Consider the following 15,747-nt stretch of genomic DNA (forward strand, 5'->3'; position numbering starts at 1 on the left):
CCAGGCTTAGGTTCACAGGCAAGCAGAATAACCTTTTCCATTTGACAAGGAACCTATATTCATAATAGTAACTTCTACCACTTGCAAATCAAACTCCCACAGCCCTAGCAAACATAGAGGTCTGAACTTTTCTCAACTTTTATTTGTCCAATGTTTGATGCCCAACATCCCTTTTGACTCAGACAAGGCTGACATGAACAAAAGAGACAATCAGAAATATCAACAGAATACACTGATGTCGTACAAGGCATAACACATGAAATCAAAGAAACAATATTTGATGTGATGTTCATGATCCTAATTAGACTAATAATGATGTTTCTTAGCCGCTCCTGCCCCACCCACCCCACAGATTAAGTGTGCCTGAAAAGACTTAAAAAGTACCTGCATGATCCTTGAGTGATGATAATCTACAAGGCTATGCATCAAGCGAAGGAATTAGGAATAAGATAAAGTTTTCACTGGCATCAATGTAATGGGCTAAGTGATTTCCTTCTGTTCTGTACATTTCTAACCACCAGCGTTGTCTCCGCTCCATCCTCAACATCCATTGGAGCGGAGACTATTGCAAAATTGTTCATATTTTATTTTGATTGAAAGTTTATTATTCAAAAGCTAAGTAGAGTAAGACAAAAATGTTGAACTAAATTCCTTCCATGACCAATGTTGTTAGAACACAAATAACAGCATTATATAGGTTGCAGACAGTAACACTGAATCCAAGACATGATGTACCCGTCTTTCTGCACCAATATAAATGTCTTGGGTAAACTTATACCTCTCATTTTGTTCGTAAAAGCAATGCTAAGTGTGGAATATGGCGTCGCCAGTATCCCAATAACCCCAGGAAACGCTGGGTCTCTTGTTTGTTAGTAGGAGAGGCCAAGTCTGCGATTTTATTGCAAACTTTATCGGGAATCACTTGTTCTCCAGCATGCCACTGAATTCCAAGGAAAATAACTGTCTGGGACGGGCCCTGTACCTTGGCGGGGTTAATGGACCACCCTCTTTGCATCAGGGTATGTTGGACACTCTCCAAACATTCCTGTACCATCTCTTCTGTGGCCCCTTGGATCATCACATCATCAATATAATGGTGAATCGAGAGGGAAGGCGATACTGGCACCGTCTCCAGGTCACGGGCAATTAGGCTGTGGCAAATAGTGGGAGAGTGTACATAACCCTGAGGGAGGCGAGTGAAGGTATACTGGCGCCCCTTCCAGGTAAAGGCGAACTGATCTTGTGAGTCCTCAGCTATAAGAATACTGAAGAAGGCGTTAGCGAGATCAATGACAGCATACCATGTTCCTGAGTTCCCAATAGCAATGTTTTCAATAAGGGTAACAATGTCCGGAACTGCTGAAGCAAGTGGTGGGGCATGTTTGTTCAAAAAGCGATAATCAACTGTCATTCTCCAGGAGCCATCCGGCTTCTGGACCAGCCAAACAGGGCTATTAAAGGGCGACGTTGCGGGGCTCACTACCCCTTCTTCTTGCAAAGCATCAATGGTGGCACTAATCTCTTCTTGCCCTCCAGGGAACTGATATTGTGGAATGCACACTGGTTTCATGGGGGGTGGCACCATCACAGGATCCCACTTAGCCTGACCCACTACTAGTTTTTTTGCAATAGTCCGAATTCCAAATGCAAATCCCCCTTGGCTAGTATTAAGGGCCATACCGGCCAACATATTAATACCCAGGATACACTCGTCAGTAGCAGCCACCAGGACAAGTAACCAGATAGGGGAAGGGCTATCACCCACTGTGGCACAGACTTTTATTTCCTTTGCCAGGGTGACCACTCCTCCCAACCCCTCTATTCGAAAGGTCGGTCCAGTCCAGAGGTCGGGGTTACCTGGAATCACCGAGTGCTCCGCACCGGTATCGACCAAGGCCAAATATTGGCGGTCATTACCCCCACCCCAATGGATTGTTAACGGTATGTAGGGCCGTTGGTCCCGTGTATCCGCCGTATCTCAATGGAGTAGACACGGGAGCCCTGCCCACACCTTCATGCTTTAGTAGGGTTCGGGGGCTTCCAGGCCCACATGCCACTGAAGAGCCTTGTTAACCATTTGTTGCACCTCATCACGGGTAACTGGAGCAGGAGAAGCCTGCTCGATAGAAGCAGCAGGGGGAGCAGAGGGCATAGCTGGGCAGGAGGTCGAAGCAGCTGGGGTTGATGTTCCCCTGCTTTTCTCTTATAAAGGGCATAAAGGACTGCAGTAGGTTTCCCATCAATATCACTTTTAGGTACGTCTAACTTTAACAAGGTTAGAAAAAGGTCCTTTCTTGTCGCTCCGTTATTAGCAGCAGCCCCTCTCCCTTCATCCTGCTTGTCTGATTTAACCTGGGTTGTACGTGAGTGGATTTTACCTCCCAACTCTAATTCTCGAAGCCCAGATAAGACGTGCACCGCCTCAGACACTGGGTGCCCAATTAGTGGACTAGTTATGGACAGAACCAGCCCCCATGTAGTGGGTTGGGCGGAACGAACCAATCTAGTATGCATTCCGGCCGTGAATATCTCTTCATCAGGGCTCCCCCCCATGTACCCATAGCCTCAAACGCCCTGCATACAAGGCAGAGGCCAGGGCCTGTTGATGAATTACTGCTATACCCTCCTCTGGGGTTCTCCAATTGTTCTGTAAATGTAAATCCCAATCTACTGGTGATGGGTATACTCGTAACAGGGCATTCCCTAGAGTAGTAAGTAATCCATCTCTCTCCCTCTACCCCGCAGTTCAGCAGTGACCCTGATATCAGTAGACAATGTTCCTAATCCCAACAATTCCTCAGGGGTTAAAAATACATTACCCCCTCCTTGTTCCCAGACACGCAGGAGCCAGGCTGCCAGAGTTTCTCCTGTCTTTTGCCTAAATCGATCTCCAATGGCAGCCAGCTCTTTTACAGAGAAGTCACGTATCATTGACAGCTTCCGACCCCTGTTCCCTCTTTGGCCCACAGGGCCCTCCACCCAGTCGAGGGGAGGAGGTCGAGGCCAACCCGTAGAGGGAGTAGGCCATAGAGCGTAAGCAGGCGTTTGGGTATTTTCCCCTGGGTCCACGTGGGAGACCGGGGTATCTATCCCTTCAATCTCTACCCTTACATTATCCCCCCTTCTGTCTGTTTGGGAAGTCTGCTGCCTTATAGGGCGGGCGTGAACAGCAGGTGGAGAGGGCAGTATGTTAGACACATGCTGGGGAGTATCTGCATCATTACCATTGTCATCATTCCAGATATTCCCATCCCAATCCTCAATTACATCAGGATCGTCACCGTTCCTTATCATGGCACGAATACAATATGGATCGGGTTCTACTCCTTGCCTTTCCTTATCTGCACAGAGCTGCTGCCGGAGTTTAATATTGCAGCAGATTGTTTGGACATGCTTATCTTCCCATTCTTTGGCTCTGTCCTGACTGGTGCGAACAATCTCACTCATCATGGAACAGCATTGTCGCATGGCTTCTAGTTCCTCTTCTAATTGCTTTCTCTTGCGCTGAGATTCTACTTCTCTTTGAACTGATTCTGCTTCACGCTGAACGGAGTGGCGTAAGGCTGTGGCCAGCAACCAAAAACCATCCGTCAGCGACACCTTTTTATCAGGAAATTTACTTTCTCGAAGGAGAGTGGCAACCCACTCTCCCAGAGGTGCACTTGATGAATCTAACTTCTCATCCCAACTAATGGGTGGTCCCAACAAAGACAGGGTATTGGCCAACATGCCAAACCCATCGTCTTTGGAAGTCCATCCAGGAATCAAGAACTGCTCAGGGCTCACCTCTTTCTTTCGGTGAAACATCTTGAGACCAACCCTGCTCGCTCCACCAATTGTCTTGGGTAAACTTATACCTCTCATTTTGTTCGTTTTAGATTGGTCACAGTGTTTGAGCTACCGAAAGAAAATAGACACACACCGAGAGCAGTTCAGTTTATACAAATGTTTATTACAAATTCAAAAGCTGATTTCACACTACAATATGCAAGCCCTTCCCAACTATACTTATCAACGCTTGGACTGGTCCCAACTGCCGAAACGGGCAACGACTGCACACTTGTAGTTGGTTGTCAGGGCGCTGGTAGCAACTTCTCCACTTCCCCTGACCGGGACGTTGGCTGGACTCCAGAAGTTCTTCTTGCTGAGAGATGTTGCCACCTCTCGGAGAGTTTCAAACTTCAGCAGCGGGACCATGGCTTATATTACCCAAAAACTGCTTACCCAAGCACCTATTCCCAGCACAGCAAGAAAGATAAGCAAGCAAGCTAGCATGCTAGGCTATTAACGAATAACATAATTTTCAGCTTATCACTTTGAATACAATGGTTTATTTTGCATCAAAGCTAGGCCTCTGACAGTCTGTGACCAAAACAAGCAGGAAGATTAAATATTCTTGGTACACAGATGTCCTTTCATCAGATAACAGCATCTCTGGCCCCTTGGTGGAATTTAGCTTATGTCTGCTGATTCTAAAACACAAGCAGGTTCTCAGCCTTGCAGAACCCAGAGCTGCAAGTTTAAAAAAACAGGTTAGAATCTTCCATTACATATGCCAAGTATTTGTTTCAGTTGAGTAAAATGCAGGTCAATGTCAGAACATTGCAGAGAATAGAACTGTTCTAGTAAACAAGTAAAAAGTAAGTAATTTTAAATTCATATTAGTAAAAAGATGTTCGCAAGTTAACTCATTAAAAGGTAAATTTCAGTATCATGTGTCAATTTAGAAAATGAAAAGGGTAAAGTGGAACCTAAAATTGGCAACATAGACAGTTACTTAGAAAAGTTCAGTTTCATTTCTGCCCAAGAAGGGCGACTTGCTTATTTATCAAATGTAATAATAAAAGTAAACTATGTATATTAGTCGCCCAGTAATAAAATCAAAAATTTGAAGTGACATTCTCTCATTCCTTATAGTTTTCTGAAGAAGGGCTTTACTTATACGTGGTTGTTTTTCCTGCCATATATATGGGGAAAAAAAAATCTAATTAATTAAAAAAGTATTTAGGAATTAAAAATTGGTAAGGCTTGGAAAAGATAAAAATTTTTAGATACAATATTTATTTTAATCCAATTAATACATCCAATCATTGTAAATGAAAGTGGGACCATCCCAAGAAAAATATTCTAATTTGATTAAGTAATACAACAGCTGTACAAAATTTTCTTTTATAAGTTTCTTATAACTTTTTGTAACAATGATTCCTAAATATTGAAATTAATCATTAACAATTTTAAACATAAATTTAGAATACATAGAAAGAGATCCTTTTAAAAGTAAAATTCACTCTTATATAAAATAAATTTATATCCCAAAAATTATCCAAACTGAGCATAGTTAATATATTTGGTATAGAAACCTCCAGATTTGAAATAAAAAGCAATAAATCATCTCTATAAAGAGATACCTTTATGTTCAATTCCATTTTTAATTAATCCTTTAAATTGTCTAGATTTTCAAAGGGCTACTGCTAATGGTTCTAGTATTATATCAAACAGTAAAGGACTTAATGGACATCTTTGTCATGTTTCCTCTAAAGAGCCTAAACATTTTTGACAGTTGTAAATTAGAACAGATTGAAGCCATAGGACATAAATATATTTCAATCCAAATAATAAAATCTGGACTAGAAATAAATTTCTTTAATATAGCAAATAAATATTTCATTCAACCTGGTCATATGTTTTTCAGCATCTAATGAAAGAACATATTCCGTCGCATGGATAGAGGGGTTTTTAGTAAAACCTGTTTGGTCAGAGTTAATAACTCTTGGTGGAATATTTTCTAATCTATATGCTAACACTAAATCTTTGCATCAACATTAAATTATGAAATTGGTCTCTAAGAAGCACAATCTGTTGCTTCTTTCCCTTTTTTCAAAATAAGAGAAATACGAGCCTCATTAAAAGATGAGGCACAAACATTTCGAAAAAGATTTATAAAATTCTGCAGGAAATCCATCTGGACCAGACTGCATAGAAGAAATAGCTTTAGAGATTTCATCCTGAGAAAAAGGTTCCTCCAGCCTTGTACGTTTGTCCTGAGAGAGGGCAGGTAAATTCATTTGTTCCAAAAACTCTGCCATTGAAGTAAAATTATTCTTAAATTCAGAAGTATAAAGATGAGAATAAAATTGTTTGAAAGTCTCATTAATTTTAAAATGATCCATTGTCATTGTGCCATCTCTCATTCAAATGTTATGAATTTGGGTTTTTTTTTAACTGCAATACCTTTCAATTGACCTGCAAGTAACTTACCAGTCCTTTCACTATGAATATAAAAGTGACTTTTACTTCTCAACAAGTGTTGTTCAATAGGATATGTAGAAAGATCAAATTTAGTTTCAAGTTCAATTTTTTTTAAAATATAGCTCCGGATCTTTATTTTGCACAAATATATTAATTTGTTTAATCCAATTAATCGATTCTAGTCTTTCTTTATTAGATTTTTTCCTAAGATTAACTATGTACAAAATAATTTGTCCCCTCAAATAGGCTTTCATAGTATCCCAATCAAATTAGACATTGTTGGTGAGGAATTAGTATTAAAGAAAATCTGTATTTGTTGTTCCAAAAAGCTTAAAAATTATTTATCTGTTAGCAAAGAGGTATTAAAGACAAGGATATTAGAAAAAAACAAGGCTAAAACTACAGGAGCATGATCAGATATAACTATTGCCTGATAGTCACATGCTTTAGTTGAAGAGATCAATGGTTATCAATTAAAAAAAAATCATCAATTCTTGAGTAAGAACCATGTACATCTGGAAAAAAAATGAATCTTCCCTATTATTAGGATTTAAGAATCGCCATACATCTGAAACACCAAAATTGGATTGAAAAAAAAGTGAATTAAAGTTGTTGATTTAAAAAGTACCTGATTTTGGAGAAGAATGATCTAAAGCAACATCTAAACAACAGTTAAAAGTCCCTTCCCAAGATCTATGAGCAGTGATTTAAATCAGGCAGGGCTGAAAAAATATTATGAAAAAATTATTAAATTGGGAACACTGACTTCCATTAAAGGAGGGATGGAGAGAATTCTGGTATAATTGAAGTAATGACATGACACAGTAATGAAGAGACTCCAGGAATATTCCTGAGACAAGGGCCACAACGCACTGACTGATAACTCAAAATTAATAATTATTCTGTATACCAAATAACATTGCACAGATGGGGAGAAATTGAACCTATTTGGTGTTGCATGCTACTACATATCAATTGAGAAAAAAAATGACCCTGTTGGTGATCCCCGATCTTGAAATCATTGGAAGGTGTTATCACAAGATAAACGTGCATTTGGATTGCTGCAAATGTATCAAGAATGTCAAAAGAAAACAAAATATGGGTTTGGAAGAGATTTGGTGATTTTGTTATGACCAGGCCTTGAGAATGTGGTAAGAAAAGAAAATCTCATCTCTCACATGACACAAATACCAATCAACTCTGAGTCACTCATCTAAAATAAGTTAAAATAATGTGAATTCATTTTCAATGAATTGTAAACTTCTCATGATCATTTTTATGAATATTCAGAACTAATAAAACCATTCCAGTGGTTTTTACTTATAGCAGGGAACAGTTTTTTTTAAAAAACACAGCTGGTCAAGATGTTATGTAATTATCAACATAATGAATTATAAAATTCCCATGTAAAAAAATGTAATCGCACTGGGTGAAACCAGAACTGGTATAGATGCAGTTACTTTAAAATGTTGCATGTTCTACTTATTTATATATAAACTGAGGAAAGAGCCAATAATAATCATGGTTTATAATGAACAAAGGGTAACCATGAATCTGGAATGGATCAATTTCACTTACCTGGTACAACATAGTCAATGACTATAGGTTACCTAATTTCAATGTTATAGCGCACCATTTGAAAACACATTGTGTCAAGTGACTTTTATTGCAAGATGTTTTCAATATAAATACATTATCAAATAAACAATCATGGAAATGGGATCAGATTTTCCAAGTGAATAATTAAGCTACTGAGCAGCAGTTTTATAGTGCAATAAAATTCTAACAAAAGCCTTTAGTTAGCAATAATTTGACACAAAGACAAAAGCACCCAGCCTGTCAAAGCCTCTTAGAATCCAGTGTTTCAATAAGATCATTTTTTCTTCTTCTACACTCTCAGAAGCAAACGTCCAAACTATTCAACCTTTTTTCATAATTCAGCTCTTTCATCCCAGCAATCAACTGAGTGATTCAGGATAAAGTTGGTTCAAGATGGCAGCCATCCTTCAGCTGCAATCACAGTAGCACTGCCATGATCCAGGAAAAGTGGGGGAGTAGATATGTGGTTTTCCAGCATGCCTAGGCAGGGTTGTACTGCTCAGTTGTCCTGCTCAACTGCTCCAAAAAGCAATAAACTGTCTGTAGAATGGGGCTGTCAATGGTTTTTTTTGTATTACATCATAGATCCACAGTGTCCAGTGCCCACCCTCAACAGCCAGACCTCAAAGACTGTGGAACTCCATTAAGTAGAAACAACAACAGTAGAATAAAGTGGGCAAACAAAGGTATTACACCAGACCACAGACTCCTGGCAACCGGCTTGTGGGAACCAGGTATTAAGGCTAGGATCCATGAGCAGGGATCCTGAAGGCCTTTGGGCTTCCTAATTGCTTTGCTGCTCTTTCTTGTCTTGATAGGGGCACGGTACAGATGATACCCGTGTGCCTCTGCTTATTCTTTATTAAATATGACCAAAACTGTTTTATCAGCACTTCTAATATAATACTATTATATTAGAAGGGATTCGGAGCAGCAAGTGAAAAGTGGGGCCTCTGCAGAATTCTGATCAGAACACATAAATTGGTTGTTGCCTCAGGGATGAAACAGAATAATCAATGTTAATTTACCAGTTTTGAGAGCATCCTACAAGCTCCAAAGTGAGAACTTGCAACTCCCATACACATTGTTAACAAAAATAATGCCATCTGCATAGATCTGTTCTTTGATCATTACCTGTGATGTGAGACATGGAAGAAAGCCTCTACTTCCTCAGGAGTTTGCGGAGGAGCTAGTGGAGTTGTTCAAGTGAACCGGTACGGACTTGAAGGGCCGACATGGCCTGTTTCCGTGCTGTAAACGGTTATATGTGGGATACAAGACTATCTGTGTATAAGTGAATCCCCTGAATTTCCACCAAAAATATAGTTTTTGAGCTATACTCACTGTACAAGACCACCCCAAGTATTACTGCTCCAACAATCCTTTAACAACCATCCTACTGACCAGGGGAGTGATGCTGTCACAATATTTTAAAAAGTGAAATACCCAGTAAAGGTTTAAATATTATCAGCAAATTTGAAAATAAACCTCCATTGGTCCCTTTTACAGGTGATTTAAAACCTGTACAGAGCCAATGGCAGTTGGACTGAGTGGATGGACCCCAGGGGGAGCACTGTTAAGGTTTGGATTTTATACTTGGTGCAGAGCACAGAGTTCACTACTTGGCGCAGGGAAGCACTGGGAGTTTGCTGTTAAGGATCTGATTTTATACTTGGCATACAAGACGACCCCTAGTTTTTGGGGTGACATTTTTAAAGTTCAAGTGCCATCTTATATGTCAGCATAAAGGGTACATTTGTAAGGTAGAAGTGGAACTGCACTCAGCTTGCACAGGAGGAACTAAAGCATTACACAGAACTTTTAACCAGAAAAGCTAAATATGGCAGTGCCTGCATTCACAGAGCGTCTCGGTTCAAGATAAGGAGGAAAAAAAAATAAAACTAATGCAAAACTCAGAACATTAAGTTTAAAAAAAAAATTACTTCCCAATTGATGATAGATTTAATAAAGTTTGATAAAGGAAAATCCTAGACCTGTTTATTCTTCCATCAACAATATACCAAGTTCCTTGAAGCCAATGCCTCATTAGGTCCATAATTACTTTGTGTACCTGCATGCTAACCAAATGTTTCATGGTCTGGTATTGCCCTGTAACGTTTTATCAATCTTCCTTCCAAAAGGGATAATTGCCCATTTTTCCACAATATTTTATTTAACAATTTCTTATCTACTCACTTTTCCATTACATATTCCTTTGCAGGCTCAGTGCCCTCTTCATAACTTGTCATCAACCTTCTTTTTGTATCATAGTAAAAATATCATGTATCATGCTACAGTACATAACACAAAATCACAAAAATCTGTAGACATTGTGGTTCAAGTAAAAACATCCCTCCCCATCCTTTGCACTTCGGCACCTTTCCCTGTGCCTGCTGTTGGAATCTAGGGGTTAAAACATTATAAAAGAAATGATTAATTAATAATTTTATATTTACTGCATGGTTCAGGGAAAAAGAGGAATGTGATTAAGTGGCAATCACAGCATGGAGCAAAGTTGGCTGAGCAAAATTATCTGCTCCCAAAATACAGGGAGAGGAAATGCATAAAACGATTTAGGAGGAATGCTCAAACTGAAGGAGCTGGTGAGTAGCACAGGAGACACAGGCCAGACCAGAACAAAGAATGGCCTGCAAGAAACAAAGGGAATGGAAAACCAGTCTAGGAGGAAGATTAAGGCATGAGGAGGTGTTAAAGAGAACAGCAGAAATTGGCCAGACAGGAACAGAATGGTGATTAGAAATATCTGGGGATGAATTAATTTCTGATCAAAACAACAGGATAGTCTGGCCTGGAGGATTAAGATGGGAGTGCTACACCTCATATCTGCAAAACAGGAGATGACTTGTGATAACCCTTATGCAAAAAGATCTAGCAAAGGAAGACAACTTTTGTTCTGTATGATAAGGTTGATCTATATAAACTGAGCCAACTGGACAATAGGGGTCAGTCTTGGGGAATAGCTCACTGTGCAGGTGACCTATGAACTAACGACTGATCCAGAGCTCTGTTAAGCTTTATTCTTGTGCTGTGTAATAAATTGACTGTTGAATACCTTCTCCTATCACTTCATTCAAAGAACACGTTGGACTCAGACCACACATAGACTAAATTAAGAGTAAGGTAAAGCCAGAGTCCGACAATTTGGTGACTCCGACGTGATGAAGATGGAGAAGTGACGGAAGAAAAAGATACGAAACACTGGTCAATTGTGGTGTGGTGATAACAACTGGCCATTCAACAAAAGGAGGTAAGCAGACGCCTGTTTAAACGAAGTTCTGCTATTGGCAACGATAAAATTGTGTGTTGTCACTACTCTGCAAAAGTCCTAGTTAAAGCCAAAGAATAAAGCTTTAGGGATAGAAGCCCCTGTAAGAAGCGGGGATTAGAGTCCCCTGCAAGAAACGGGGGTTAGAGTCCCCCGTAAGGAACTGGGGTTAGAGTCCCCTGTAAGAAGCGGGGGTTAGAGTCCCCTGCAAGAAAAGGGGGTTAGAGTCCCCCTAGTAGAATGGGGTTAGAGTCCCCTGTAGAAAAAGGGGGTTAGAGTCCCCCTAGTAGAACGGGGTTAGAGTCCCCTCGTAGCGATCTCGAGATATAGGTTTAGACACTTGGCCAAATAGAATAAGGTGTATTGTGATAGTTATTTGTTTCTATAGTGTATAATAAGTATTTGGTTAAGAATAGTGTATCATAATAGTGTACAATAAGTATTTGTTTAAGGATCGTGTACCATAGTAGTGTATAATAAGTATCTGTATAAGGTGTATTGTGTTATAGTTATTTGTTTCTATAGTGTATAATAAGTATCTGTTTAAGAATCGTGTAGTGTATCATAATAGTTTATAATAAGTATTTGTTTAAGGATTGTGTACAGTGTGCCGCTGGTGTTTATAATAACGTGGGAAGGGTCGAAGTAGATTGCAGGGTGGCAAAATCCTACCGGGGAGAGACCCAGTGAAGTACGAAGTCTAAAGGGTTAAAAATCGGAACATAAGATGGAAGGAGTAATTAGGGATGTAGGGGAAGACAGATGGGTTCCCCCATCTGTAAACCGACAGTGGGAAAAAACAAGGAATCAATTACTTGGAGGATTACCGAAGGGAGAGGAGGTACAGGCTATGGCACGGTACGAACAGATATGGAAAGAGCTGCAGTCAGGGGAAGGTACCGCGAGGGTTTGAAAAAATCTGGCTGGTAATGTACTTAGGAGAAGCCGAGAGGGAAGCGGCAAAGGAGGTACGGGAACATGAGGCAAAGGGACAAGGATCTATATGGAATAGAAGAAGGCTTAAACAGCAGAAAGAAGTGAAGGAACAGAGAAGGGCAGATTTACACAATATGACATTGGCTTGCATGGCTGTGGAAGCGAACCTTCAACATGATATTAAAAAGGGATCCCCTATCACAAAGGAGAAAACGGGGAAGGTTAAGCCGTCAGCCCTGCTATATCCAAAGTTACCAGAGACATTGCCACCACCTTATCCTATTCCCCAGATGCCAACGATGCAGATAAGTGAGGGAATAGTGGATGTCACTGAGTTAACAGGTCCAGAACTACATGAGGCGAAGGAGAGACTTAAGAGAGTTGCGCAGGAGAGAGTGGAGGAAACAAAGGAATGGGTGCACGAAATACAGAACGATATATGTGCAGTAAGGGAAAATAGTAGGTGCTTGGGAAAAACAGATGAGAGAGAGCTGGGACAAGAAGAGGAGAATAGGAAGGGAAATGACCCAGCGAGTGTCAGATGGGAGCGGGAGAGAGAGCAGAACGAGGAAAATGAAATAGCTAGTGTGAGTGTTGAGAGTGAAGAGGAGGAACAGCCAGTCACGATCACACACAGAAGACAGGGTCAGGAGAACCCTCGCTCCCCTTTGGGATATGCGTTGCGGGACAGGGAGGAAGTACGGCTTCCAGCAAGGTATAGATAGATGCCGCTAATTTATAAGGGTCCGCAAATTGGGGAAAGGTATCAACCCTTCTCATTCACCGACATGAATTGTATTTTGGACAAAATGCCACCTCCGACTGAGGGAGGTGGAGCGTGGATGGGAAGGTTCTGCCAATATACGATGGGACATAAGATAGTCATAGGGGATTGGAGAGCATTATTGGGGAAACAGCTTGGGCTGTGGGAGATACAGCAGGTAGAAATGATCACAGGAATCACTAGGTGCCTCGATGCCGAGCCATTTGCCAAACATGCTACGGCAGTAGGAGGGGCAATGCGGGAAAAGTTTCCCGTTCCCCCCGGTGTCATGCAGTCCCTGACCTTTTCCATAAAGGAGGATGAGGAGATCTCGACTTTTTTGAGTCAGTGTAAGGAGAGTTGGATGGATAAAGCAGGAGTACACCCAGCCACAGATCCCTTGCAGACTACACTCTTTAGGGCTGCAGTAACGAGCAGACTGCCAGCTGTAGTTAGGGAGGCGTTAAAGAATAACCCTGATATTCCTGGCTGCTCGAATGAGCAATGGGAAAAACATTTGACCCATCACATGAAACGTTACAGGGCTAAGCAAACAAACTACGGAGTCGGCACAAGTGCAACTCCTTAAGCTTCAATTGGAAGAGGCTAGGAAAAAGGCAAATGAGGCAAAAAAGAATCCCTCAAAGGGTGCGAACCAGATGATTCAGCAGCCACCACAAGGGAATAATACCAGTTGGCACCCGGCCCCAAATTGGGCACCGGTTCCCACCTATGTGGGCAGAACGGGAGGACCAATGGGGGTATTCCGAGTAAGAGGGAGAGGTCGGGGTGCTCCACGAATGCAGCCAGCCGTATGTTTTGTATGCGGTCAGCCAGGACACTGGAAGAGAGACTTCCCCCTAGTTTGGGGTCCTCAGGACGCTGGGGGAAGGGGATGTGGACCACCACAAAATGAGCATTGGATCCAGCCCCAGAGATCGCCAGTGACTCCCCCGGTACATCAGGCACCCCATGCGGCTCTAGCTCCGAAGAGACAATTCCCTTTGCTGACAGAGGAGGAGCAATATTGCCCACAGTGACAGAGCTCGAGTACCCACGAGCAGGCTAGGTTGGCAGACCCTTTCCTGCAGATTAAAGTAATGGACATGGAAGTATCCTTTTTAGTGGATACGGGAGCCAGATTTTCAACACTCACTGGAGCTGAGTTTCAAGCTAAAACATCATCCTCTAGCGTCCAGCTGATAGGGTTCTCGAGTACACCAGAAAATCTGCCGTTTTCTACACCACTAGTCACTTCTGTGGCGGGACAGACTTTTACACATCAATACATTTTGTCAGCCAGGTGCCCTACTAATCTTTTGGGCAGAGACCTACTGGTCAGGTGCGGAGCATTGATCCTTTGTGGACCCAGCGGAATAGAGGTTACCTTTCCAAATGGATATTCTATGAACTGTTCATTAACTACACTTCATTCCGGTTCTCAGATGTTGTTGGCGGCAGCTGGAGGATTCGTGTCTGAGGGACAATGGGCTGACATTTACTGGGGGCTGTTGGAACCGGAGGACCCACAAAAGGGAGGGCTGCTAAAGCTTTATAATCAATGGAAGCCGTGGATCCACACGTTACACCCGTATACCCCTCCCTCGGACCCCCCCCCCCCCCATATGACCCTCTTTTACGATAGGGATGGGGATGAAATGTTTCAGCATGCCTTTTATGAAGAGGTAGAGGGCATGCAATGGGAGATTAATTCGGACTACATAGTGGTAGGAAAGGAGGGAGTGGCCGCTACTGTAGCACTGACATCTGAACAGCTGGAATGGTATGTGATGGCAGGTGAGGCCATTCCTCATGTCACCCTTGCAATTGGCACTACTCACCTGGCAAAAGATTTGGGACCAATGTGTCGGAACTTGATGTCCCTAAGTGACTGGTCCGATACCCAAATACCGACAGTGCAGTTCTCCTCATCTGGTCAGGCATACAGGATTTTGTCCCCGACATATGATCGAGTCCTCCTTGAGCATAGACAGATTGAACGCTTTCATGGTAGAGATAAGATGGATAACCCCGAATCGGCCCCTATGCTAGATTCTCTCCCTGAGAACCTGTGGTAAGTGGGATCAGCAGATGTGGGTTTTCGTCAGCAGGTTGATCCCATAACCTTCGAACTGTCAGATTACACCCCAATTTGGCAGATGCAGTATCCCCACAAACCTAAAGCTGAGGAAGGTTTGGCAGATATCATTGATGGCCTTATGTATTCAGGGGTGTTGGAACATTCGTGTTCTAGTTGGAATACACCCATCTTACCTGTTCCGAAACAGGACACGGGCAAATATCGGATGGCCCATGACTTAAGGCGCATCAATGGTATTGTGCGAACACCCACAGTTTCAGTACCAAACCCATATACAGCCATGACTGCTTTAACCCCTAACCACAAGTGGTTCTCTTGCATAGATTTAGCGAATGCTTTCTTTTGCTTGCTGCTGGCAGAACCATTAAGAGATGTGTTTTCGTTCACGTATAAAGGTGGAAAGTTACGGTATACTAGGCTTCCGCAGGGCTTTATCTTATCTCCAGGGATTTTCAATCAGGTGTTGAAAGAACAGCTGGGGGGGCTAGCACTGCCAGGTGGGGTAGTTCTGATCCAGTATGTAGATGACATCCTATTAGCAGCACCTGATCATACTTCCTGTTTGGAGGCCACCTGTCTCCTGCTAGTGCAGCTGTTCAAGGCAGGCTTTAAAGTCTCTCGCTCAAAGCTGCAATGCTGCAGGCAGGTGGTCACCTTTTTAGGTAGAATGGTCTCAGCGAAAGGCACAGGGATTTCTCCTGCACATCGAACAGTGATACTGCATCATCCAAAACCAAAGAAAGTTAAGGAAATGCTTTCGTTTTTGGGTTTGTCAGGTTATAGTAGGCAGTTTATCCCATCGTATGGTGAGTT

At 42.0% G+C, this 15,747-nt stretch overlaps 1 protein-coding gene across 2 annotated transcripts in view; it reads right to left on the reverse strand.

Annotated features, from left to right (window-relative positions):
• mib1 (MIB E3 ubiquitin protein ligase 1) overlaps positions 1-15,747 on the reverse strand; it is a 240,612-nt gene that overhangs the window by 96,160 nt on the left and 128,705 nt on the right. The window lies entirely within an intron of this gene.

This window comes from Narcine bancroftii, chromosome 2 (assembly GCF_036971445.1).
Source record: "Narcine bancroftii isolate sNarBan1 chromosome 2, sNarBan1.hap1, whole genome shotgun sequence".
Lineage (NCBI taxonomy): Eukaryota > Metazoa > Chordata > Chondrichthyes > Torpediniformes > Narcinidae > Narcine > Narcine bancroftii.